Raw genomic sequence first — 24,413 nt, 5'->3', positions numbered from 1 at the left:
GAGCTGGGTAGACCTGTTGTCCCCGGACGGAGCTGGGGTAGACCTGATGTCCCTACAGAGCTGGGTAGACCTGTTGTCCCTGGCCGGATCTCGGGTAGACCTGATGTTCCTACATAGCTGGGTAGACCTGTTGTCCCCGGACGGAGCTGGGGTAGACCTGATGTCCCTACAGAGCTGGGTAGACCTTTTGTCCCTGGCCGGAGCTGGGGTAGACCTGATGTCCCAGCGAAGCCAGGGTACACCTGTTGTCCGTGCCAGGACCGGGGTAGACCGGGTGTCCCGCCAGGGTGAGGACGACCTGATGTCCTGCTAGAGCGAGGTAGACCTGGACTCCCAGAGAAGCCGGGGTAGACCTGGTGTCCCCCTGGAATCGGGGTAGACCTGTTGTCTCCCCAGGACTTTGTGACAGAGATCTGCTAGCCCTACGGAACAAGGGTAGACCTGTTGCCCCTATTGAGCTGAGGTAGACCAGTTGTCGCTACAGAGCTGGGTAGACCTGTTCTCCGCGGACAGAGCCGGGGTAGACCTGATGTCCCTACAGGGCTGGGTAGACGTGTTGTTCCTGGCCGGACCTCGGGGAGACCTGATGTCCCTACAGAGCTGGGTAGACCTGTTGTCCCCGGACGGAGCTGGGGTAGACCTGATGTCCCTACAGAGCTGGGTAGACCTGTCGTCCCCGGACGGAGCTGGGGTAGACCTGATGTCCCTACAGAGCTGGGTAGACCTGTTTTCCCTGGCCGGACCTCGGGTAGACCTGATGTCCCTACAGAGCTGGGTAGACCTGTTGTCCCCGGACGGAGCTGGGGTAGACCTGTTATCCCTACAGAGCTGGGTAGACCTGTTGTCCCCGGACGGAGCTGGGGTAGACCTGATGTCCCAGCGAAGCCTGGGTAGACCTGTTGTCCTGGCCAGGGCCGGGGTAGACCTGGTGTCCCGCCAGGGCGAGGACGACTTGATGTCCCGCGGGAGCGAGCTAGACCTGGTGTCACAGAGAATCCGGGGTAGACCTGGTGTCTCGCTGGAATCGGGGTAGACGTGTTTTCTCCCCAGGACTTTGGGACAGAGATCTGCTAGCCCTACGGAACAAGGGTAGACCTGTTGCCCCTATTGAGCTGAGGTAGACCAGTTGTCTCTATAGAGCTGGGTAGACCTGTTGTCCGCGGACAGAGCCGGGGTAGACCTGATGTCCCTACAGAGCTGGGTAGACTTGTTCCTGGCCGGAGCTCGGGTAGACATGATGTCCCTACAGAGCTGGGTAGACCTGTTGTCCCCGGACGGAGCTGGGGTAGACCTGATGTCCCTACAGAGCTGGGTAGACCTTTTGTCCCTGGCCGGAGCTCGGGTAGACCTGATGTCCCTACAGAGCTGGGTAGACCTGTTGTCCCCCGACGGAGCTGGGGTAGACCTGATGTCCCTACAGAGCTGGGTAGACCTGTGTTCCCCGGACGGAGCTGGGGTAGACCTGATGTCCCAGCGAAGCCCGGGTAGACCTGTTGTCCCTGGCCAGGGTCGGGATAGACCTGTTGTCCCGCCAGGGCGAGGACCACCTGATGTTCCGCTGGAGCGAGGTTGACCTGGTCTCCCAGAGAAGCTGGGGTAGACCTGGTGTCCCCCTGGAATCGGGGTAGACCTGTTGTCTTTCCAGGTCTTTGTGACAGAGATCTGCTAGCCCTACGGAACAAGGGTAGACCTGTTGCCCCTATTGAGCTGAGGTAGACCAGTTGTCCCTACAGAGCAGGGTAGACGTGTTGTCCCTGGCCGGAGCTGGGGTAGACCTGATGTCCCTACAGAGCTGGGTAGACCTGTTGTCCCTGGCCGGAGCTCGGGTAGACCTGATGTTCCTACATAGCTGGGTAGACCTGTTGTCCCCGGACGGAGCTGGGGTAGACCTGATGTCCCTACAGAGCTGGGTAGAACTGTTGTCCCCGGACGGAGCTGGGGTAGACCTGATGTCCCTACAGGGCTGGGTAGACCTGTTGTCCCCGGATAGAGCTGGGGTAGACCTGATGTCCCTACAGAGCTGGGTAGACCTTTTGTCCCTGGCCGGAGCTCGGGTAGACCTGATGTCCCTACAGAGCTGGGTAGACCTGTTGTCCCCGGACGGAGCTGGGGTAGACCTGATGTCCCTACAGAGCTGGGTAGACCTGTGTTCCCCGGACGGAGCTGGGGTAGACCTGATGTCCCAGCGAAGCCCGGGTAGACCTGTTGTCCCAGGCCAGGGTCGGGGTAGACCTGTTGTCCCGCCAGGGCGAGGACGACCTGATGTTCCGCTGGAGCGAGGTTGACCTGGTCTCCCAGAGAAGCCGGGGTAGACCTGGTGTCCCCCTGGAATCGGGGTAGACCTGTTGTCTCCCCAGGACTTTGTGACAGAGATCTGCTAGCCCTACGATATAAGGGTAGACCTGTTGTCCCTATTGAGCTGAGGTAGACCAGTTGTCCCTACAGAGCAGGGTAGACCTGTTGTCCCTGGCCGGAGCTGGGGTAGACCTGATGTCCCAGCGAAGCCTGGGTAGACCTGTTGTCCCTGGCCGGGGTCGGGGTAGACCTGTGGTCCCGCCAGGGCGAGGACGACCTGATGTCCCGCTGGAGTGAGGTAGACCTGGTCTCCCAGAGAAGCCGGGGTAGACCTGGTGTCCCGCTGGAATCGGGGTAGACCTGTTGACTCCCCAGGACTTTGTTACAGAGGTCTGCTAACCCTACGGAACAAGGGTAGACCTGTTGTCCCTATTGAGCTGAGGTAGACCAGTTGTCCCTACAGAGCTGGGTAGACCTGTTTTCCCCGGACGGAGCTGGGGTAGACCTGATGTCCCTACAGAGCTGGGTAGACCTGTTTTCCCCGGACGGAGCTGGGGTAGACCTGATGTCCCTACAGGGCTGGGTAGACCTGTTGTCCCCGGACGGAGCTGGGGTAGACCTGATGTCCCAGCGAAGCCCGGGTAGACCTGTTGTCCCTGGCCAGGGTCGGGATAGACCTTTTGTCCCGCCAGGGTGAGGACGACCCGATGTCCTGCTAGAGCGAGGTAGACCTGGACTCCCAGAGAAGCCGGGGTAGACCTGGTGTCCCCCTGGAATCGGGGTAGACCTGTTGTCTCCCCAGGACTTTGTGACAGAGATCTGCTAGCCCTACGGAACAAGGGTAGACCTGTTGCCCCTATTGAGCTGAGGTAGACCAGTTGTCGCTACAGAGCTGGGTAGACCTGTTCTCCGCGGACAGAGCCGGGGTAGACCTGATGTCCCTACAGGGCTGGGTAGACGTGTTGTTCCTGGCCGGACCTCGGGGAGACCTGATGTCCCTACAGAGCTGGGTAGACCTGTTGTCCCCGGACGGAGCTGGGGTAGACCTGATGTCCCTACAGAGCTGGGTAGACCTGTTGTCCCCGGACGGAGCTGGGGTAGACCTGATGTCCCAGCGAAGCCCGGGTAGACCTGTTGTCCCTGGCCAGGGTCGGGATAGACCTTTTGTCCCGCCAGGGTGAGGACGACCTGATGTCCTGCTAGAGCGAGGTAGACCTGGACTCCCAGAGAAGCCGGGGTAGACCTGGTGTCCCCCTGGAATCGGGGTAGACCTGTTGTCTCCCCAGGTCTTTGTGACAGAGATCTGCTAGCCCTACGGAACAAGGGTAGACCTGTTGCCCCTATTGAGCTGAGGTAGACCAGTTGTCCCTACAGAGCAGGGTAGACGTGTTGTCCCTGGCCGGAGCTGGGGTAGACCTGATGTCCCTACAGAGCTGGGTAGACCTGTTGTCCCTGGCCGGAGCTCGGGTAGACCTGATGTTCCTACATAGCTGGGTAGACCTGTTGTCCCCGGACGGAGCTGGGGTAGACCTGATGTCCCTACAGAGCTGGGTAGAACTGTTGTCCCCGGACGGAGCTGGGGTAGACCTGATGTCCCTACAGGGCTGGGTAGACCTGTTGTCCCCGGATAGAGCTGGGGTAGACCTGATGTCCCTACAGAGCTGGGTAGACCTTTTGTCCCTGGCCGGAGCTCGGGTAGACCTGATGTCCCTACAGAGCTGGGTAGACCTGTTGTCCCCGGACGGAGCTGGGGTAGACCTGATGTCCCTACAGAGCTGGGTAGACCTGTGTTCCCCGGACGGAGCTGGGGTAGACCTGATGTCCCAGCGAAGCCCGGGTAGACCTGTTGTCCCAGGCCAGGGTCGGGGTAGACCTGTTGTCCCGCCAGGGCGAGGACGACCTGATGTTCCGCTGGAGCGAGGTTGACCTGGTCTCCCAGAGAAGCCGGGGTAGACCTGGTGTCCCCCTGGAATCGGGGTAGACCTGTTGTCTCCCCAGGACTTTGTGACAGAGATCTGCTAGCCCTACGATATAAGGGTAGACCTGTTGTCCCTATTGAGCTGAGGTAGACCAGTTGTCCCTACAGAGCAGGGTAGACCTGTTGTCCCTGGCCGGAGCTGGGGTAGACCTGATGTCCCAGCGAAGCCTGGGTAGACCTGTTGTCCCTGGCCGGGGTCGGGGTAGACCTGTGGTCCCGCCAGGGCGAGGACGACCTGATGTCCCGCTGGAGTGAGGTAGACCTGGTCTCCCAGAGAAGCCGGGGTAGACCTGGTGTCCCGCTGGAATCGGGGTAGACCTGTTGACTCCCCAGGACTTTGTTACAGAGGTCTGCTAACCCTACGGAACAAGGGTAGACCTGTTGTCCCTATTGAGCTGAGGTAGACCAGTTGTCCCTACAGAGCTGGGTAGACCTGTTTTCCCCGGACGGAGCTGGGGTAGACCTGATGTCCCTACAGAGCTGGGTAGACCTGTTTTCCCCGGACGGAGCTGGGGTAGACCTGATGTCCCTACAGGGCTGGGTAGACCTGTTGTCCCCGGACGGAGCTGGGGTAGACCTGATGTCCCAGCGAAGCCCGGGTAGACCTGTTGTCCCTGGCCAGGGTCGGGATAGACCTTTTGTCCCGCCAGGGTGAGGACGACCCGATGTCCTGCTAGAGCGAGGTAGACCTGGACTCCCAGAGAAGCCGGGGTAGACCTGGTGTCCCCCTGGAATCGGGGTAGACCTGTTGTCTCCCCAGGACTTTGTGACAGAGATCTGCTAGCCCTACGGAACAAGGGTAGACCTGTTGCCCCTATTGAGCTGAGGTAGACCAGTTGTCGCTACAGAGCTGGGTAGACCTGTTCTCCGCGGACAGAGCCGGGGTAGACCTGATGTCCCTACAGGGCTGGGTAGACGTGTTGTTCCTGGCCGGACCTCGGGGAGACCTGATGTCCCTACAGAGCTGGGTAGACCTGTTGTCCCCGGACGGAGCTGGGGTAGACCTGATGTCCCTACAGAGCTGGGTAGACCTGTGTTCCCCGGACGGAGCTGGGGTAGACCTGATGTCCCAGCGAAGCCCGGGTAGACCTGTTGTCCCTGGCCAGGGTCGGGATAGACCTTTTGTCCCGCCAGGGTGAGGACGACCTGATGTCCTGCTAGAGCGAGGTAGACCTGGACTCCCAGAGAAGCCGGGGTAGACCTGGTGTCCCCCTGGAATCGGGGTAGACCTGTTGTCTCCCCAGGACTTTGTGACAGAGATCTGCTAGCCCTACGGAACAAGGGTAGACCTGTTGCCCCTATTGAGCTGAGGTAGACCAGTTGTCCCTACAGAGCAGGGTAGACCTGTTGTCCCTGGCCGGAGCTGGGGTAGACCTGATGTCCCTACAGAGCTGGGTAGACCTGTTGTCCCTGGCCGGAGCTCGGGTAGACCTGATGTTCCTACATAGCTGGGTAGACCTGTTGTCCCCGGACGGAGCTGGGGTAGACCTGATGTCCCTACAGAGCTGGGTAGACCTGTTGTCCCCGGACGGAGCTGGGGTAGACCTGATGTCCCTACAGGGCTGGGTAGACCTGTTGTCCCCGGACGGAGCTGGGGAAGACCTGATGTCCCAGCGAAGCCCGGGTAGACCTGTTGTCCCTGGCCAGGGTCGGGATAGACCTTTTGTCCCGCCAGGGTGAGGACGACCTGATGTCCTGCTAGAGCGAGGTAGACCTGGACTCCCAGAGAAGCCGGGGTAGACCTGGTGTCCCCCTGGAATCGGGGTAGACCTGTTGTCTCCCCAGGACTTTGTGACAGAGATCTGCTAGCCCTACGGAACAAGGGTAGACCTGTTGCCCCTATTGAGCTGAGGTAGACCAGTTGTCGCTACAGAGCTGGGTAGACCTGTTCTCCGCGGACAGAGCCGGGGTAGACCTGATGTCCCTACAGGGCTGGGTAGACGTGTTGTTCCTGGCCGGACCTCGGGGAGACCTGATGTCCCTACAGAGCTGGGTAGACCTGTTGTCCCCGGACGGAGCTGGGGTAGACCTGATGTCCCTACAGAGCTGGGTAGACCTGTTGTCCCTGGCCGGATCTCGGGTAGACCTGATGTTCCTACATAGCTGGGTAGACCTGTTGTCCCCGGACGGAGCTGGGGTAGACCTGATGTCCCTACAGAGCTGGGTAGACCTTTTGTCCCTGGCCGGAGCTGGGGTAGACCTGATGTCCCAGCGAAGCCAGGGTACACCTGTTGTCCGTGCCAGGACCGGGGTAGACCGGGTGTCCCGCCAGGGTGAGGACGACCTGATGTCCTGCTAGAGCGAGGTAGACCTGGACTCCCAGAGAAGCCGGGGTAGACCTGGTGTCCCCCTGGAATCGGGGTAGACCTGTTGTCTCCCCAGGACTTTGTGACAGAGATCTGCTAGCCCTACGGAACAAGGGTAGACCTGTTGCCCCTATTGAGCTGAGGTAGACCAGTTGTCGCTACAGAGCTGGGTAGACCTGTTCTCCGCGGACAGAGCCGGGGTAGACCTGATGTCCCTACAGGGCTGGGTAGACGTGTTGTTCCTGGCCGGACCTCGGGGAGACCTGATGTCCCTACAGAGCTGGGTAGACCTGTTGTCCCCGGACGGAGCTGGGGTAGACCTGATGTCCCTACAGAGCTGGGTAGACCTGTCGTCCCCGGACGGAGCTGGGGTAGACCTGATGTCCCTACAGAGCTGGGTAGACCTGTTTTCCCTGGCCGGACCTCGGGTAGACCTGATGTCCCTACAGAGCTGGGTAGACCTGTTGTCCCCGGACGGAGCTGGGGTAGACCTGTTATCCCTACAGAGCTGGGTAGACCTGTTGTCCCCGGACGGAGCTGGGGTAGACCTGATGTCCCAGCGAAGCCTGGGTAGACCTGTTGTCCTGGCCAGGGCCGGGGTAGACCTGGTGTCCCGCCAGGGCGAGGACGACTTGATGTCCCGCGGGAGCGAGCTAGACCTGGTGTCACAGAGAATCCGGGGTAGACCTGGTGTCTCGCTGGAATCGGGGTAGACGTGTTTTCTCCCCAGGACTTTGGGACAGAGATCTGCTAGCCCTACGGAACAAGGGTAGACCTGTTGCCCCTATTGAGCTGAGGTAGACCAGTTGTCTCTATAGAGCTGGGTAGACCTGTTGTCCGCGGACAGAGCCGGGGTAGACCTGATGTCCCTACAGAGCTGGGTAGACTTGTTCCTGGCCGGAGCTCGGGTAGACATGATGTCCCTACAGAGCTGGGTAGACCTGTTGTCCCCGGACGGAGCTGGGGTAGACCTGATGTCCCTACAGAGCTGGGTAGACCTTTTGTCCCTGGCCGGAGCTCGGGTAGACCTGATGTCCCTACAGAGCTGGGTAGACCTGTTGTCCCCGGACGGAGCTGGGGTAGACCTGATGTCCCTACAGAGCTGGGTAGACCTGTGTTCCCCGGACGGAGCTGGGGTAGACCTGATGTCCCAGCGAAGCCCGGGTAGACCTGTTGTCCCTGGCCAGGGTCGGGATAGACCTGTTGTCCCGCCAGGGCGAGGACCACCTGATGTTCCGCTGGAGCGAGGTTGACCTGGACTCCCAGAGAAGCCGGGGTAGACCTGGTGTCCCCCTGGAATCGGGGTAGACCTGTTGTCTCCCCAGGACTTTGTGACAGAGATCTGCTAGCCCTACGGAACAAGGGTAGACCTGTTGCCCCTATTGAGCTGAGGTAGACCAGTTGTCGCTACAGAGCTGGGTAGACCTGTTCTCCGCGGACAGAGCCGGGGTAGACCTGATGTCCCTACAGGGCTGGGTAGACGTGTTGTTCCTGGCCGGACCTCGGGGAGACCTGATGTCCCTACAGAGCTGGGTAGACCTGTTGTCCCCGGACGGAGCTGGGGTAGACCTGATGTCCCTACAGAGCTGGGTAGACCTGTGTTCCCCGGACGGAGCTGGGGTAGACCTGATGTCCCAGCGAAGCCCGGGTAGACCTGTTGTCCCTGGCCAGGGTCGGGATAGACCTTTTGTCCCGCCAGGGTGAGGACGACCTGATGTCCTGCTAGAGCGAGGTAGACCTGGACTCCCAGAGAAGCCGGGGTAGACCTGGTGTCCCCCTGGAATCGGGGTAGACCTGTTGTCTCCCCAGGACTTTGTGACAGAGATCTGCTAGCCCTACGGAACAAGGGTAGACCTGTTGCCCCTATTGAGCTGAGGTAGACCAGTTGTCCCTACAGAGCAGGGTAGACCTGTTGTCCCTGGCCGGAGCTGGGGTAGACCTGATGTCCCTACAGAGCTGGGTAGACCTGTTGTCCCTGGCCGGAGCTCGGGTAGACCTGATGTTCCTACATAGCTGGGTAGACCTGTTGTCCCCGGACGGAGCTGGGGTAGACCTGATGTCCCTACAGAGCTGGGTAGACCTGTTGTCCCCGGACGGAGCTGGGGTAGACCTGATGTCCCTACAGGGCTGGGTAGACCTGTTGTCCCCGGACGGAGCTGGGGAAGACCTGATGTCCCAGCGAAGCCCGGGTAGACCTGTTGTCCCTGGCCAGGGTCGGGATAGACCTTTTGTCCCGCCAGGGTGAGGACGACCTGATGTCCTGCTAGAGCGAGGTAGACCTGGACTCCCAGAGAAGCCGGGGTAGACCTGGTGTCCCCCTGGAATCGGGGTAGACCTGTTGTCTCCCCAGGACTTTGTGACAGAGATCTGCTAGCCCTACGGAACAAGGGTAGACCTGTTGCCCCTATTGAGCTGAGGTAGACCAGTTGTCGCTACAGAGCTGGGTAGACCTGTTCTCCGCGGACAGAGCCGGGGTAGACCTGATGTCCCTACAGGGCTGGGTAGACGTGTTGTTCCTGGCCGGACCTCGGGGAGACCTGATGTCCCTACAGAGCTGGGTAGACCTGTTGTCCCCGGACGGAGCTGGGGTAGACCTGATGTCCCTACAGAGCTGGGTAGACCTGTTGTCCCTGGCCGGATCTCGGGTAGACCTGATGTTCCTACATAGCTGGGTAGACCTGTTGTCCCCGGACGGAGCTGGGGTAGACCTGATGTCCCTACAGAGCTGGGTAGACCTTTTGTCCCTGGCCGGAGCTGGGGTAGACCTGATGTCCCAGCGAAGCCAGGGTACACCTGTTGTCCGTGCCAGGACCGGGGTAGACCGGGTGTCCCGCCAGGGTGAGGACGACCTGATGTCCTGCTAGAGCGAGGTAGACCTGGACTCCCAGAGAAGCCGGGGTAGACCTGGTGTCCCCCTGGAATCGGGGTAGACCTGTTGTCTCCCCAGGACTTTGTGACAGAGATCTGCTAGCCCTACGGAACAAGGGTAGACCTGTTGCCCCTATTGAGCTGAGGTAGACCAGTTGTCGCTACAGAGCTGGGTAGACCTGTTCTCCGCGGACAGAGCCGGGGTAGACCTGATGTCCCTACAGGGCTGGGTAGACGTGTTGTTCCTGGCCGGACCTCGGGGAGACCTGATGTCCCTACAGAGCTGGGTAGACCTGTTGTCCCCGGACGGAGCTGGGGTAGACCTGATGTCCCTACAGAGCTGGGTAGACCTGTCGTCCCCGGACGGAGCTGGGGTAGACCTGATGTCCCTACAGAGCTGGGTAGACCTGTTTTCCCTGGCCGGACCTCGGGTAGACCTGATGTCCCTACAGAGCTGGGTAGACCTGTTGTCCCCGGACGGAGCTGGGGTAGACCTGTTATCCCTACAGAGCTGGGTAGACCTGTTGTCCCCGGACGGAGCTGGGGTAGACCTGATGTCCCAGCGAAGCCTGGGTAGACCTGTTGTCCTGGCCAGGGCCGGGGTAGACCTGGTGTCCCGCCAGGGCGAGGACGACTTGATGTCCCGCGGGAGCGAGCTAGACCTGGTGTCACAGAGAATCCGGGGTAGACCTGGTGTCTCGCTGGAATCGGGGTAGACGTGTTTTCTCCCCAGGACTTTGGGACAGAGATCTGCTAGCCCTACGGAACAAGGGTAGACCTGTTGCCCCTATTGAGCTGAGGTAGACCAGTTGTCTCTATAGAGCTGGGTAGACCTGTTGTCCGCGGACAGAGCCGGGGTAGACCTGATGTCCCTACAGAGCTGGGTAGACTTGTTCCTGGCCGGAGCTCGGGTAGACATGATGTCCCTACAGAGCTGGGTAGACCTGTTGTCCCCGGACGGAGCTGGGGTAGACCTGATGTCCCTACAGAGCTGGGTAGACCTGTTGTCCCCGGACGGAGCTGGGGTAGACCTGATGTCCCAGCGAAGCCCGGGTAGACCTGTTGTCCCTGGCCAGGGTCGGGATAGACCTGTTGTCCCGCCAGGGCGAGGACCACCTGATGTTCCGCTGGAGCGAGGTTGACCTGGTCTCCCAGAGAAGCTGGGGTAGACCTGGTGTCCCCCTGGAATCGGGGTAGACCTGTTGTCTTTCCAGGTCTTTGTGACAGAGATCTGCTAGCCCTACGGAACAAGGGTAGACCTGTTGCCCCTATTGAGCTGAGGTAGACCAGTTGTCCCTACAGAGCAGGGTAGACGTGTTGTCCCTGGCCGGAGCTGGGGTAGACCTGATGTCCCTACAGAGCTGGGTAGACCTGTTGTCCCTGGCCGGAGCTCGGGTAGACCTGATGTTCCTACATAGCTGGGTAGACCTGTTGTCCCCGGACGGAGCTGGGGTAGACCTGATGTCCCTACAGAGCTGGGTAGAACTGTTGTCCCCGGACGGAGCTGGGGTAGACCTGATGTCCCTACAGGGCTGGGTAGACCTGTTGTCCCCGGATAGAGCTGGGGTAGACCTGATGTCCCTACAGAGCTGGGTAGACCTTTTGTCCCTGGCCGGAGCTCGGGTAGACCTGATGTCCCTACAGAGCTGGGTAGACCTGTTGTCCCCGGACGGAGCTGGGGTAGACCTGATGTCCCTACAGAGCTGGGTAGACCTGTGTTCCCCGGACGGAGCTGGGGTAGACCTGATGTCCCAGCGAAGCCGGGGTAGACCTGTTGTCCCAGGCCAGGGTCGGGGTAGACCTGTTGTCCCGCCAGGGCGAGGACGACCTGATGTTCCGCTGGAGCGAGGTTGACCTGGTCTCCCAGAGAAGCCGGGGTAGACCTGGTGTCCCCCTGGAATCGGGGTAGACCTGTTGTCTCCCCAGGACTTTGTGACAGAGATCTGCTAGCCCTACGATATAAGGGTAGACCTGTTGTCCCTATTGAGCTGAGGTAGACCAGTTGTCCCTACAGAGCAGGGTAGACCTGTTGTCCCTGGCCGGAGCTGGGGTAGACCTGATGTCCCAGCGAAGCCTGGGTAGACCTGTTGTCCCTGGCCGGGGTCGGGGTAGACCTGTGGTCCCGCCAGGGCGAGGACGACCTGATGTCCCGCTGGAGTGAGGTAGACCTGGTCTCCCAGAGAAGCCGGGGTAGACCTGGTGTCCCGCTGGAATCGGGGTAGACCTGTTGACTCCCCAGGACTTTGTTACAGAGGTCTGCTAACCCTACGGAACAAGGGTAGACCTGTTGTCCCTATTGAGCTGAGGTAGACCAGTTGTCCCTACAGAGCTGGGTAGACCTGTTTTCCCCGGACGGAGCTGGGGTAGACCTGATGTCCCTACAGAGCTGGGTAGACCTGTTTTCCCCGGACGGAGCTGGGGTAGACCTGATGTCCCTACAGGGCTGGGTAGACCTGTTGTCCCCGGACGGAGCTGGGGTAGACCTGATGTCCCAGCGAAGCCCGGGTAGACCTGTTGTCCCTGGCCAGGGTCGGGATAGACCTTTTGTCCCGCCAGGGTGAGGACGACCCGATGTCCTGCTAGAGCGAGGTAGACCTGGACTCCCAGAGAAGCCGGGGTAGACCTGGTGTCCCCCTGGAATCGGGGTAGACCTGTTGTCTCCCCAGGACTTTGTGACAGAGATCTGCTAGCCCTACGGAACAAGGGTAGACCTGTTGCCCCTATTGAGCTGAGGTAGACCAGTTGTCGCTACAGAGCTGGGTAGACCTGTTCTCCGCGGACAGAGCCGGGGTAGACCTGATGTCCCTACAGGGCTGGGTAGACGTGTTGTTCCTGGCCGGACCTCGGGGAGACCTGATGTCCCTACAGAGCTGGGTAGACCTGTTGTCCCCGGACGGAGCTGGGGTAGACCTGATGTCCCTACAGAGCTGGGTAGACCTGTTGTCCCCGGACGGAGCTGGGGTAGACCTGATGTCCCAGCGAAGCCCGGGTAGACCTGTTGTCCCTGGCCAGGGTCGGGATAGACCTTTTGTCCCGCCAGGGTGAGGACGACCTGATGTCCTGCTAGAGCGAGGTAGACCTGGACTCCCAGAGAAGCCGGGGTAGACCTGGTGTCCCCCTGGAATCGGGGTAGACCTGTTGTCTCCCCAGGTCTTTGTGACAGAGATCTGCTAGCCCTACGGAACAAGGGTAGACCTGTTGCCCCTATTGAGCTGAGGTAGACCAGTTGTCCCTACAGAGCAGGGTAGACGTGTTGTCCCTGGCCGGAGCTGGGGTAGACCTGATGTCCCTACAGAGCTGGGTAGACCTGTTGTCCCTGGCCGGAGCTCGGGTAGACCTGATGTTCCTACATAGCTGGGTAGACCTGTTGTCCCCGGACGGAGCTGGGGTAGACCTGATGTCCCTACAGAGCTGGGTAGAACTGTTGTCCCCGGACGGAGCTGGGGTAGACCTGATGTCCCTACAGGGCTGGGTAGACCTGTTGTCCCCGGATAGAGCTGGGGTAGACCTGATGTCCCTACAGAGCTGGGTAGACCTTTTGTCCCTGGCCGGAGCTCGGGTAGACCTGATGTCCCTACAGAGCTGGGTAGACCTGTTGTCCCCGGACGGAGCTGGGGTAGACCTGATGTCCCTACAGAGCTGGGTAGACCTGTGTTCCCCGGACGGAGCTGGGGTAGACCTGATGTCCCAGCGAAGCCCGGGTAGACCTGTTGTCCCAGGCCAGGGTCGGGGTAGACCTGTTGTCCCGCCAGGGCGAGGACGACCTGATGTTCCGCTGGAGCGAGGTTGACCTGGTCTCCCAGAGAAGCCGGGGTAGACCTGGTGTCCCCCTGGAATCGGGGTAGACCTGTTGTCTCCCCAGGACTTTGTGACAGAGATCTGCTAGCCCTACGATATAAGGGTAGACCTGTTGTCCCTATTGAGCTGAGGTAGACCAGTTGTCCCTACAGAGCAGGGTAGACCTGTTGTCCCTGGCCGGAGCTGGGGTAGACCTGATGTCCCAGCGAAGCCTGGGTAGACCTGTTGTCCCTGGCCGGGGTCGGGGTAGACCTGTGGTCCCGCCAGGGCGAGGACGACCTGATGTCCCGCTGGAGTGAGGTAGACCTGGTCTCCCAGAGAAGCCGGGGTAGACCTGGTGTCCCGCTGGAATCGGGGTAGACCTGTTGACTCCCCAGGACTTTGTTACAGAGGTCTGCTAACCCTACGGAACAAGGGTAGACCTGTTGTCCCTATTGAGCTGAGGTAGACCAGTTGTCCCTACAGAGCTGGGTAGACCTGTTTTCCCCGGACGGAGCTGGGGTAGACCTGATGTCCCTACAGAGCTGGGTAGACCTGTTTTCCCCGGACGGAGCTGGGGTAGACCTGATGTCCCTACAGGGCTGGGTAGACCTGTTGTCCCCGGACGGAGCTGGGGTAGACCTGATGTCCCAGCGAAGCCCGGGTAGACCTGTTGTCCCTGGCCAGGGTCGGGATAGACCTTTTGTCCCGCCAGGGTGAGGACGACCCGATGTCCTGCTAGAGCGAGGTAGACCTGGACTCCCAGAGAAGCCGGGGTAGACCTGGTGTCCCCCTGGAATCGGGGTAGACCTGTTGTCTCCCCAGGACTTTGTGACAGAGATCTGCTAGCCCTACGGAACAAGGGTAGACCTGTTGCCCCTATTGAGCTGAGGTAGACCAGTTGTCGCTACAGAGCTGGGTAGACCTGTTCTCCGCGGACAGAGCCGGGGTAGACCTGATGTCCCTACAGGGCTGGGTAGACGTGTTGTTCCTGGCCGGACCTCGGGGAGACCTGATGTCCCTACAGAGCTGGGTAGACCTGTTGTCCCCGGACGGAGCTGGGGTAGACCTGATGTCCCTACAGAGCTGGGTAGACCTGTTGTCCCCGGACGGAGCTGGGGTAGACCTGATGTCCCAGCGAAGCCCGGGTAGACCTGTTGTCCCTGGCCAGGGTCGGGATAGACCTTTTGTCCCGCCAGGGTGAGGACGACCTGATGTCCTGCTAGAGCGAGGTAGACCTGGACTCCCAGAGAAGCCGGGGTAGACCTGGTGTCCCCCTGGAATCGGGGTAGACCTGTTGTCTCCCCAGGACTTTGTGACAGAGATCTGCTAGCCCTACGGAACAAGGGTAGACCTGTTGCCCCTATTGAGCTGAGGTAGACCAGTTGTCCCTACAGAGCAGGGTAGACCTGTTGTCCCTGGCCGGAGCTGGGGTAGACCTGATGTCCCTACAGAGCTGGGTAGACCTGTTGTCCCTGGCCGGAGCTCGGGTAGACCTGATGTTCCTACATAGCTGGGTAGACCTGTTGTCCCCGGACGGAGCTGGGGTAGACCTGATGTCCCTACAGAGCTGGGTAGACCTGTTGTCCCCGGACGGAGCTGGGGTAGACCTGATGTCCCTACAGGGCTGGGTAGACCTGTTGTCCCCGGACGGAGCTGGGGAAGACCTGATGTCCCAGCGAAGCCCGGGTAGACCTGTTGTCCCTGGCCAGGGTCGGGATAGACCTTTTGTCCCGCCAGGGTGAGGACGACCTGATGTCCTGCTAGAGCGAGGTAGACCTGGACTCCCAGAGAAGCCGGGGTAGACCTGGTGTCCCCCTGGAATCGGGGTAGACCTGTTGTCTCCCCAGGACTTTGTGACAGAGATCTGCTAGCCCTACGGAACAAGGGTAGACCTGTTGCCCCTATTGAGCTGAGGTAGACCAGTTGTCGCTACAGAGCTGGGTAGACCTGTTCTCCGCGGACAGAGCCGGGGTAGACCTGATGTCCCTAAAGGGCTGGGTAGACGTGTTGTTCCTGGCCGGACCTCGGGGAGACCTGATGTCCCTACAGAGCTGGGTAGACCTGTTGTCCCCGGACGGAGCTGGGGTAGACCTGATGTCCCTACAGAGCTGGGTAGACCTGTTGTCCCTGGCCGGATCTCGGGTAGACCTGATGTTCCTACATAGCTGGGTAGACCTGTTGTCCCCGGACGGAGCTGGGGTAGACCTGATGTCCCTACAGAGCTGGGTAGACCTTTTGTCCCTGGCCGGAGCTGGGGTAGACCTGATGTCCCAGCGAAGCCAGGGTACACCTGTTGTCCGTGCCAGGACCGGGGTAGACCGGGTGTCCCGCCAGGGTGAGGACGACCTGATGTCCTGCTAGAGCGAGGTAGACCTGGACTCCCAGAGAAGCCGGGGTAGACCTGGTGTCCCCCTGGAATCGGGGTAGACCTGTTGTCTCCCCAGGACTTTGTGACAGAGATCTGCTAGCCCTACGGAACAAGGGTAGACCTGTTGCCCCTATTGAGCTGAGGTAGACCAGTTGTCGCTACAGAGCTGGGTAGACCTGTTCTCCGCGGACAGAGCCGGGGTAGACCTGATGTCCCTACAGGGCTGGGTAGACGTGTTGTTCCTGGCCGGACCTCGGGGAGACCTGATGTCCCTACAGAGCTGGGTAGACCTGTTGTCCCCGGACGGAGCTGGGGTAGACCTGATGTCCCTACAGAGCTGGGTAGACCTGTCGTCCCCGGACGGAGCTGGGGTAGACCTGATGTCCCTACAGAGCTGGGTAGACCTGTTTTCCCTGGCCGGACCTCGGGTAGACCTGATGTCCCTACAGAGCTGGGTAGACCTGTTGTCCCCGGACGGAGCTGGGGTAGACCTGTTATCCCTACAGAGCTGGGTAGACCTGTTGTCCCCGGACGGAGCTGGGGTAGACCTGATGTCCCAGCGAAGCCTGGGTAGACCTGTTGTCCTGGCCAGGGCCGGGGTAGACCTGGTGTCCCGCCAGGGCGAGGACGACTTGATGTCCCGCGGGAGCGAGCTAGACCTGGTGTCACAGAGAATCCGGGGTAGACCTGGTGTCTCGCTGGAATCGGGGTAGACGTGTTTTCTCCCCAGGACTTTGGGACAGAGATCTGCTAGCCCTACGGAACAAGGGTAGACCTGTTGCCCCTATTGAGCTGAGGTAGACCAGTTGTCTCTATAGAGCTGGGTAGACCTGTTGTCCGCGGACAGAGCCGGGGTAGACCTGATGTCCCTACAGAGCTGGGTAGACTTGTTCCTGGCCGGAGCTCTGGTAGACATGATGTCCCTACAGAGCTGGGTAGACCTGTTGTCCCCGGACGGAGCTGGGGTAGACCTGATGTCCCTACAGAGCTGGGTAGACCTTTTGTCCCTGGCCGGAGCTCGGGTAGACCTGATGTCCCTACAGAGCTGGGTAGACCTGTTGTCCCCGGACGGAGCTGGGGTAGACCTGATGTCCCTACAGAGCTGGGTAGACCTGTGTTCCCCGGACGGAGCTGGGGTAGACCTGATGTCCCAGCGAAGCCCGGGTAGACCTGTTGTCCCTGGCCAGGGTCGGGATAGACCTGTTGTCCCGCCAGGGCGAGGACCACCTGATGTTCCGCTGGAGCGAGGTTGACCTGGTCTCCCAGAGAAGCTGGGGTAGACCTGGTGTCCCCCTGGAATCGGGGTAGACCTGTTGTCTTTCCAGGTCTTTGTGACAGAGATCTGCTAGCCCTACGGAACAAGGGTAGACCTGTTGCCCCTATTGAGCTGAGGTAGACCAGTTGTCCCTACAGAGCAGGGTAGACGTGTTGTCCCTGGCCGGAGCTGGGGTAGACCTGATGTCCCTACAGAGCTGGGTAGACCTGTTGTCCCTGGCCGGAGCTCGGGTAGACCTGATGTTCCTACATAGCTGGGTAGACCTGTTGTCCCCGGACGGAGCTGGGGTAGACCTGATGTCCCTACAGAGCTGGGTAGAACTGTTGTCCCCGGACGGAGCTGGGGTAGACCTGATGTCCCTACAGGGCTGGGTAGACCTGTTGTCCCCGGATAGAGCTGGGGTAGACCTGATGTCCCTACAGAGCTGGGTAGACCTTTTGTCCCTGGCCGGAGCTCGGGTAGACCTGATGTCCCTACAGAGCTGGGTAGACCTGTTGTCCCCGGACGGAGCTGGGGTAGACCTGATGTCCCTACAGAGCTGGGTAGACCTGTGTTCCCCGGACGGAGCTGGGGTAGACCTGATGTCCCAGCGAAGCCCGGGTAGACCTGTTGTCCCAGGCCAGGGTCGGGGTAGACCTGTTGTCCCGCCAGGGCGAGGACGACCTGATGTTCCGCTGGAGCGAGGTTGACCTGGTCTCCCAGAGAAGCCGGGGTAGACCTGGTGTCCCCCTGGAATCGGGGTAGACCTGTTGTCTCCCCAGGACTTTGTGACAGAGATCTGCTAGCCCTACGATATAAGGGTAGACCTGTTGTCCCTATTGAGCTGAGGTAGACCAGTTGTCCCTACAGAGCAGGGTAGACCTGTTGTCCCTGGCCGGAGCTGGGGTAGACCTGATGTCCCAGCGAAGCCTGGGTAGACCTGTTGTCCCTGGCCGGGGTCGGGGTAGACCTGTGGTCCCGCCAGGGCGAGGACGACCTGATGTCCCGCTGGAGTGAGGTAGACCTGGTCTCCCAGAGAAGCCGGGGTAGACCTGGTGTCCCGCTGGAATCGGGGTAGACCTGTTGACTCCCCAGGACTTTGTTACAGAGGTCTGCTAACCCTACGGAACAAGGGTAGACCTGTTGTCCCTATTGAGCTGAGGTAGACCAGTTGTCCCTACAGAGCTGGGTAGACCTGTTTTCCCCGGACGGAGCTGGGGTAGACCTGATGTCCCTACAGAGCTGGGTAGACCTGTTTTCCCCGGACGGAGCTGGGGTAGACCTGATGTCCCTACAGGGCTGGGTAGACCTGTTGTCCCCGGACGGAGCTGGGGTAGACCTGATGTCCCAGCGAAGCCCGGGTAGACCTGTTGTCCCTGGCCAGGGTCGGGATAGACCTTTTGTCCCGCCAGGGTGAGGACGACCCGATGTCCTGCTAGAGCGAGGTAGACCTGGACTCCCAGAGAAGCCGGGGTAGACCTGGTGTCCCCCTGGAATCGGGGTAGACCTGTTGTCTCCCCAGGACTTTGTGACAGAGATCTGCTAGCCCTACGGAACAAGGGTAGACCTGTTGCCCCTATTGAGCTGAGGTAGACCAGTTGTCGCTACAGAGCTGGGTAGACCTGTTCTCCGCGGACAGAGCCGGGGTAGACCTGATGTCCCTACAGGGCTGGGTAGACGTGTTGTTCCTGGCCGGACCTCGGGGAGACCTGATGTCCCTACAGAGCTGGGTAGACCTGTTGTCCCCGGACGGAGCTGGGGTAGACCTGATGTCCCTACAGAGCTGGGTAGACCTGTTGTCCCCGGACGGAGCTGGGGTAGACCTGATGTCCCAGCGAAGCCCGGGTAGACCTGTTGTCCCTGGCCAGGGTCGGGATAGACCTTTTGTCCCGCCAGGGTGAGGACGACCTGATGTCCTGCTAGAGCGAGGTAGACCTGGACTCCCAGAGAAGCCGGGGTAGACCTGGTGTCCCCCTGGAATCGGGGTAGACCTGTTGTCTCCCCAGGACTTTGTGACAGAGATCTGCTAGCCCTACGGAACAAGGGTAGACCTGTTGCCCCTATTGAGCTGAGGTAGACCAGTTGTCCCTACAGAGCAGGGTAGACCTGTTGTCCCTGGCCGGAGCTGGGGTAGACCTGATGTCCCTACAGAGCTGGGTAGACCTGTTGTCCCTGGCCGGAGCTCGGGTAGACCTGATGTTCCTACATAGCTGGGTAGACCTGTTGTCCCCGGACGGAGCTGGGGTAGACCTGATGTCCCTACAGAGCTGGGTAGACCTGTTGTCCCCGGACGGAGCTGGGGTAGACCTGATGTCCCTACAGGGCTGGGTAGACCTGTTGTCCCCGGACGGAGCTGGGGAAGACCTGATGTCCCAGCGAAGCCCGGGTAGACCTGTTGTCCCTGGCCAGGGTCGGGATAGACCTTTTGTCCCGCCAGGGTGAGGACGACCTGATGTCCTGCTAGAGCGAGGTAGACCTGGACTCCCAGAGAAGCCGGGGTAGACCTGGTGTCCCCCTGGAATCGGGGTAGACCTGTTGTCTCCCCAGGACTTTGTGACAGAGATCTGCTAGCCCTACGGAACAAGGGTAGACCTGTTGCCCCTATTGAGCTGAGGTAGACCAGTTGTCGCTACAGAGCTGGGTAGACCTGTTCTCCGCGGACAGAGCCGGGGTAGACCTGATGTCCCTACAGGGCTGGGTAGACGTGTTGTTCCTGGCCGGACCTCGGGGAGACCTGATGTCCCTACAGAGCTGGGTAGACCTGTTGTCCCCGGACGGAGCTGGGGTAGACCTGATGTCCCTACAGAGCTGGGTAGACCTGTTGTCCCTGGCCGGATCTCGGGTAGACCTGATGTTCCTACATAGCTGGGTAGACCTGTTGTCCCCGGACGGAGCTGGGGTAGACCTGATGTCCCTACAGAGCTGGGTAGACCTTTTGTCCCTGGCCGGAGCTGGGGTAGACCTGATGTCCCAGCGAAGCCAGGGTACACCTGTTGTCCGTGCCAGGACCGGGGTAGACCGGGTGTCCCGCCAGGGTGAGGACGACCTGATGTCCTGCTAGAGCGAGGTAGACCTGGACTCCCAGAGAAGCCGGGGTAGACCTGGTGTCCCCCTGGAATCGGGGTAGACCTGTTGTCTCCCCAGGACTTTGTGACAGAGATCTGCTAGCCCTACGGAACAAGGGTAGACCTGTTGCCCCTATTGAGCTGAGGTAGACCAGTTGTCGCTACAGAGCTGGGTAGACCTGTTCTCCGCGGACAGAGCCGGGGTAGACCTGATGTCCCTACAGGGCTGGGTAGACGTGTTGTTCCTGGCCGGACCTCGGGGAGACCTGATGTCCCTACAGAGCTGGGTAGACCTGTTGTCCCCGGACGGAGCTGGGGTAGACCTGATGTCCCTACAGAGCTGGGTAGACCTGTCGTCCCCGGACGGAGCTGGGGTAGACCTGATGTCCCTACAGAGCTGGGTAGACCTGTTTTCCCTGGCCGGACCTCGGGTAGACCTGATGTCCCTACAGAGCTGGGTAGACCTGTTGTCCCCGGACGGAGCTGGGGTAGACCTGTTATCCCTACAGAGCTGGGTAGACCTGTTGTCCCCGGACGGAGCTGGGGTAGACCTGATGTCCCAGCGAAGCCTGGGTAGACCTGTTGTCCTGGCCAGGGCCGGGGTAGACCTGGTGTCCCGCCAGGGCGAGGACGACTTGATGTCCCGCGGGAGCGAGCTAGACCTGGTGTCACAGAGAATCCGGGGTAGACCTGGTGTCTCGCTGGAATCGGGGTAGACGTGTTTTCTCCCCAGGACTTTGGGACAGAGATCTGCTAGCCCTACGGAACAAGGGTAGACCTGTTGCCCCTATTGAGCTGAGGTAGACCAGTTGTCTCTATAGAGCTGGGTAGACCTGTTGTCCGCGGACAGAGCCGGGGTAGACCTGATGTCCCTACAGAGCTGGGTAGACTTGTTCCTGGCCGGAGCTCGGGTAGACATGATGTCCCTACAGAGCTGGGTAGACCTGTTGTCCCCGGACGGAGCTGGGGTAGACCTGATGTCCCTACAGAGCTGGGTAGACCTTTTGTCCCTGGCCGGAGCTCGGGTAGACCTGATGTCCCTACAGAGCTGGGTAGACCTGTTGTCCCCGGACGGAGCTGGGGTAGACCTGATGTCCCTACAGAGCTGGGTAGACCTGTGTTCCCCGGACGGAGCTGGGGTAGACCTGATGTCCCAGCGAAGCCCGGGTAGACCTGTTGTCCCTGGCCAGGGTCGGGATAGACCTGTTGTCCCGCCAGGGCGAGGACCACCTGATGTTCCGCTGGAGCGAGGTTGACCTGGTCTCCCAGAGAAGCTGGGGTAGACCTGGTGTCCCCCTGGAATCGGGGTAGACCTGTTGTCTTTCCAGGTCTTTGTGACAGAGATCTGCTAGCCCTACGGAACAAGGGTAGACCTGTTGCCCCTATTGAGCTGAGGTAGACCAGTTGTCCCTACAGAGCAGGGTAGACGTGTTGTCCCTGGCCGGAGCTGGGGTAGACCTGATGTCCCTACAGAGCTGGGTAGACCTGTTGTCCCTGGCCGGAGCTCGGGTAGACCTGATGTTCCTACATAGCTGGGTAGACCTGTTGTCCCCGGACGGAGCTGGGGTAGACCTGATGTCCCTACAGAGCTGGGTAGAACTGTTGTCCCCGGACGGAGCTGGGGTAGACCTGATGTCCCTACAGGGCTGGGTAGACCTGTTGTCCCCGGATAGAGCTGGGGTAGACCTGATGTCCCTACAGAGCTGGGTAGACCTTTTGTCCCTGGCCGGAGCTCGGGTAGACCTGATGTCCCTACAGAGCTGGGTAGACCTGTTGTCCCCGGACGGAGCTGGGGTAGACCTGATGTCCCTACAGAGCTGGGTAGACCTGTGTTCCCCGGACGGAGCTGGGGTAGACCTGATGTCCCAGCGAAGCCGGGGTAGACCTGTTGTCCCAGGCCAGGGTCGGGGTAGACCTGTTGTCCCGCCAGGGCGAGGACGACCTGATGTTCCGCTGGAGCAAGGTTGACCTGGTCTCCCAGAGAAGCCGGGGTAGACCTGGTGTCCCCCTGGAATCGGGGTAGACCTGTTGTCTCCCCAGGACTTTGTGACAGAGATCTGCTAGCCCTACGATATAAGGGTAGACCTGTTGTCCCTATTGAGCTGAGGTAGACCAGTTGTCCCTACAGAGCAGGGTAGACCTGTTGTCCCTGGCCGGAGCTGGGGTAGACCTGATGTCCCAGCGAAGCCTGGGTAGACCTGTTGTCCCTGGCCGGGGTCGGGGTAGACCTGTGGTCCCGCCAGGGCGAGGACGACCTGATGTCCCGCTGGAGTGAGGTAGACCTGGTCTCCCAGAGAAGCCGGGGTAGACCTGGTGTCCCGCTGGAATCGGGGTAGACCTGTTGACTCCCCAGGACTTTGTTACAGAGGTCTGCTAACCCTACGGAACAAGGGTAGACCTGTTGTCCCTATTGAGCTGAGGTAGACCAGTTGTCCCTACAGAGCTGGGTAGACCTGTTTTCCCCGGACGGAGCTGGGGTAGACCTGATGTCCCTACAGAGCTGGGTAGACCTGTTTTCCCCGGACGGAGCTGGGGTAGACCTGATGTCCCTACAGGGCTGGGTAGACCTGTTGTCCCCGGACGGAGCTGGGGTAGACCTGATGTCCCAGCGAAGCCCGGGTAGACCTGTTGTCCCTGGCCAGGGTCGGGATAGACCTTTTGTCCCGCCAGGGTGAGGACGACCCGATGTCCTGCTAGAGCGAGGTAGACCTGGACTCCCAGAGAAGCCGGGGTAGACCTGGTGTCCCCCTGGAATCGGGGTAGACCTGTTGTCTCCCCAGGACTTTGTGACAGAGATCTGCTAGCCCTACGGAACAAGGGTAGACCTGTTGCCCCTATTGAGCTGAGGTAGACCAGTTGTCGCTACAGAGCTGGGTAGACCTGTTCTCCGCGGACAGAGCCGGGGTAGACCTGATGTCCCTACAGGGCTGGGTAGACGTGTTGTTCCTGGCCGGACCTCGGGGAGACCTGATGTCCCTACAGAGCTGGGTAGACCTGTTGTCCCCGGACGGAGCTGGGGTAGACCTGATGTCCCTACAGAGCTGGGTAGACCTGTTGTCCCCGGACGGAGCTGGGGTAGACCTGATGTCCCAGCGAAGCCCGGGTAGACCTGTTGTCCCTGGCCAGGGTCGGGATAGACCTTTTGTCCCGCCAGGGTGAGGACGACCTGATGTCCTGCTAGAGCGAGGTAGACCTGGACTCCCAGAGAAGCCGGGGTAGACCTGGTGTCCCCCTGGAATCGGGGTAGACCTGTTGTCTCCCCAGGTCTTTGTGACAGAGATCTGCTAGCCCTACGGAACAAGGGTAGACCTGTTGCCCCTATTGAGCTGAGGTAGACCAGTTGTCCCTACAGAGCAGGGTAGACGTGTTGTCCCTGGCCGGAGCTGGGGTAGACCTGATGTCCCTACAGAGCTGGGTAGACCTGTTGTCCCTGGCCGGAGCTCGGGTAGACCTGATGTTCCTACATAGCTGGGTAGACCTGTTGTCCCCGGACGGAGCTGGGGTAGACCTGATGTCCCTACAGAGCTGGGTAGAACTGTTGTCCCCGGACGGAGCTGGGGTAGACCTGATGTCCCTACAGGGCTGGGTAGACCTGTTGTCCCCGGATAGAGCTGGGGTAGACCTGATGTCCCTACAGAGCTGGGTAGACCTTTTGTCCCTGGCCGGAGCTCGGGTAGACCTGATGTCCCTACAGAGCTGGGTAGACCTGTTGTCCCCGGACGGAGCTGGGGTAGACCTGATGTCCCTACAGAGCTGGGTAGACCTGTGTTCCCCGGACGGAGCTGGGGTAGACCTGATGTCCCAGCGAAGCCCGGGTAGACCTGTTGTCCCAGGCCAGGGTCGGGGTAGACCTGTTGTCCCGCCAGGGCGAGGACGACCTGATGTTCCGCTGGAGCGAGGTTGACCTGGTCTCCCAGAGAAGCCGGGGTAGACCTGGTGTCCCCCTGGAATCGGGGTAGACCTGTTGTCTCCCCAGGACTTTGTGACAGAGATCTGCTAGCCCTACGATATAAGGGTAGACCTGTTGTCCCTATTGAGCTGAGGTAGACCAGTTGTCCCTACAGAGCAGGGTAGACCTGTTGTCCCTGGCCGGAGCTGGGGTAGACCTGATGTCCCAGCGAAGCCTGGGTAGACCTGTTGTCCCTGGCCGGGGTCGGGGTAGACCTGTGGTCCCGCCAGGGCGAGGACGACCTGATGTCCCGCTGGAGTGAGGTAGACCTGGTCTCCCAGAGAAGCCGGGGTAGACCTGGTGTCCCGCTGGAATCGGGGTAGACCTGTTGACTCCCCAGGACTTTGTTACAGAGGTCTGCTAACCCTACGGAACAAGGGTAGACCTGTTGTCCCTATTGAGCTGAGGTAGACCAGTTGTCCCTACAGAGCTGGGTAGACCTGTTTTCCCCGGACGGAGCTGGGGTAGACCTGATGTCCCTACAGAGCTGGGTAGACCTGTTTTCCCCGGACGGAGCTGGGGTAGACCTGATGTCCCTACAGGGCTGGG

Source organism: Agelaius tricolor, unplaced genomic scaffold, assembly GCF_023055355.1.
Source record: "Agelaius tricolor isolate 1412-34295 unplaced genomic scaffold, bAgeTri1.0.p SCAF_60, whole genome shotgun sequence".
Classification (NCBI taxonomy): Eukaryota; Metazoa; Chordata; class Aves; order Passeriformes; family Icteridae; genus Agelaius; species Agelaius tricolor.
This window is presented reverse-complemented; position numbering follows the sequence as displayed.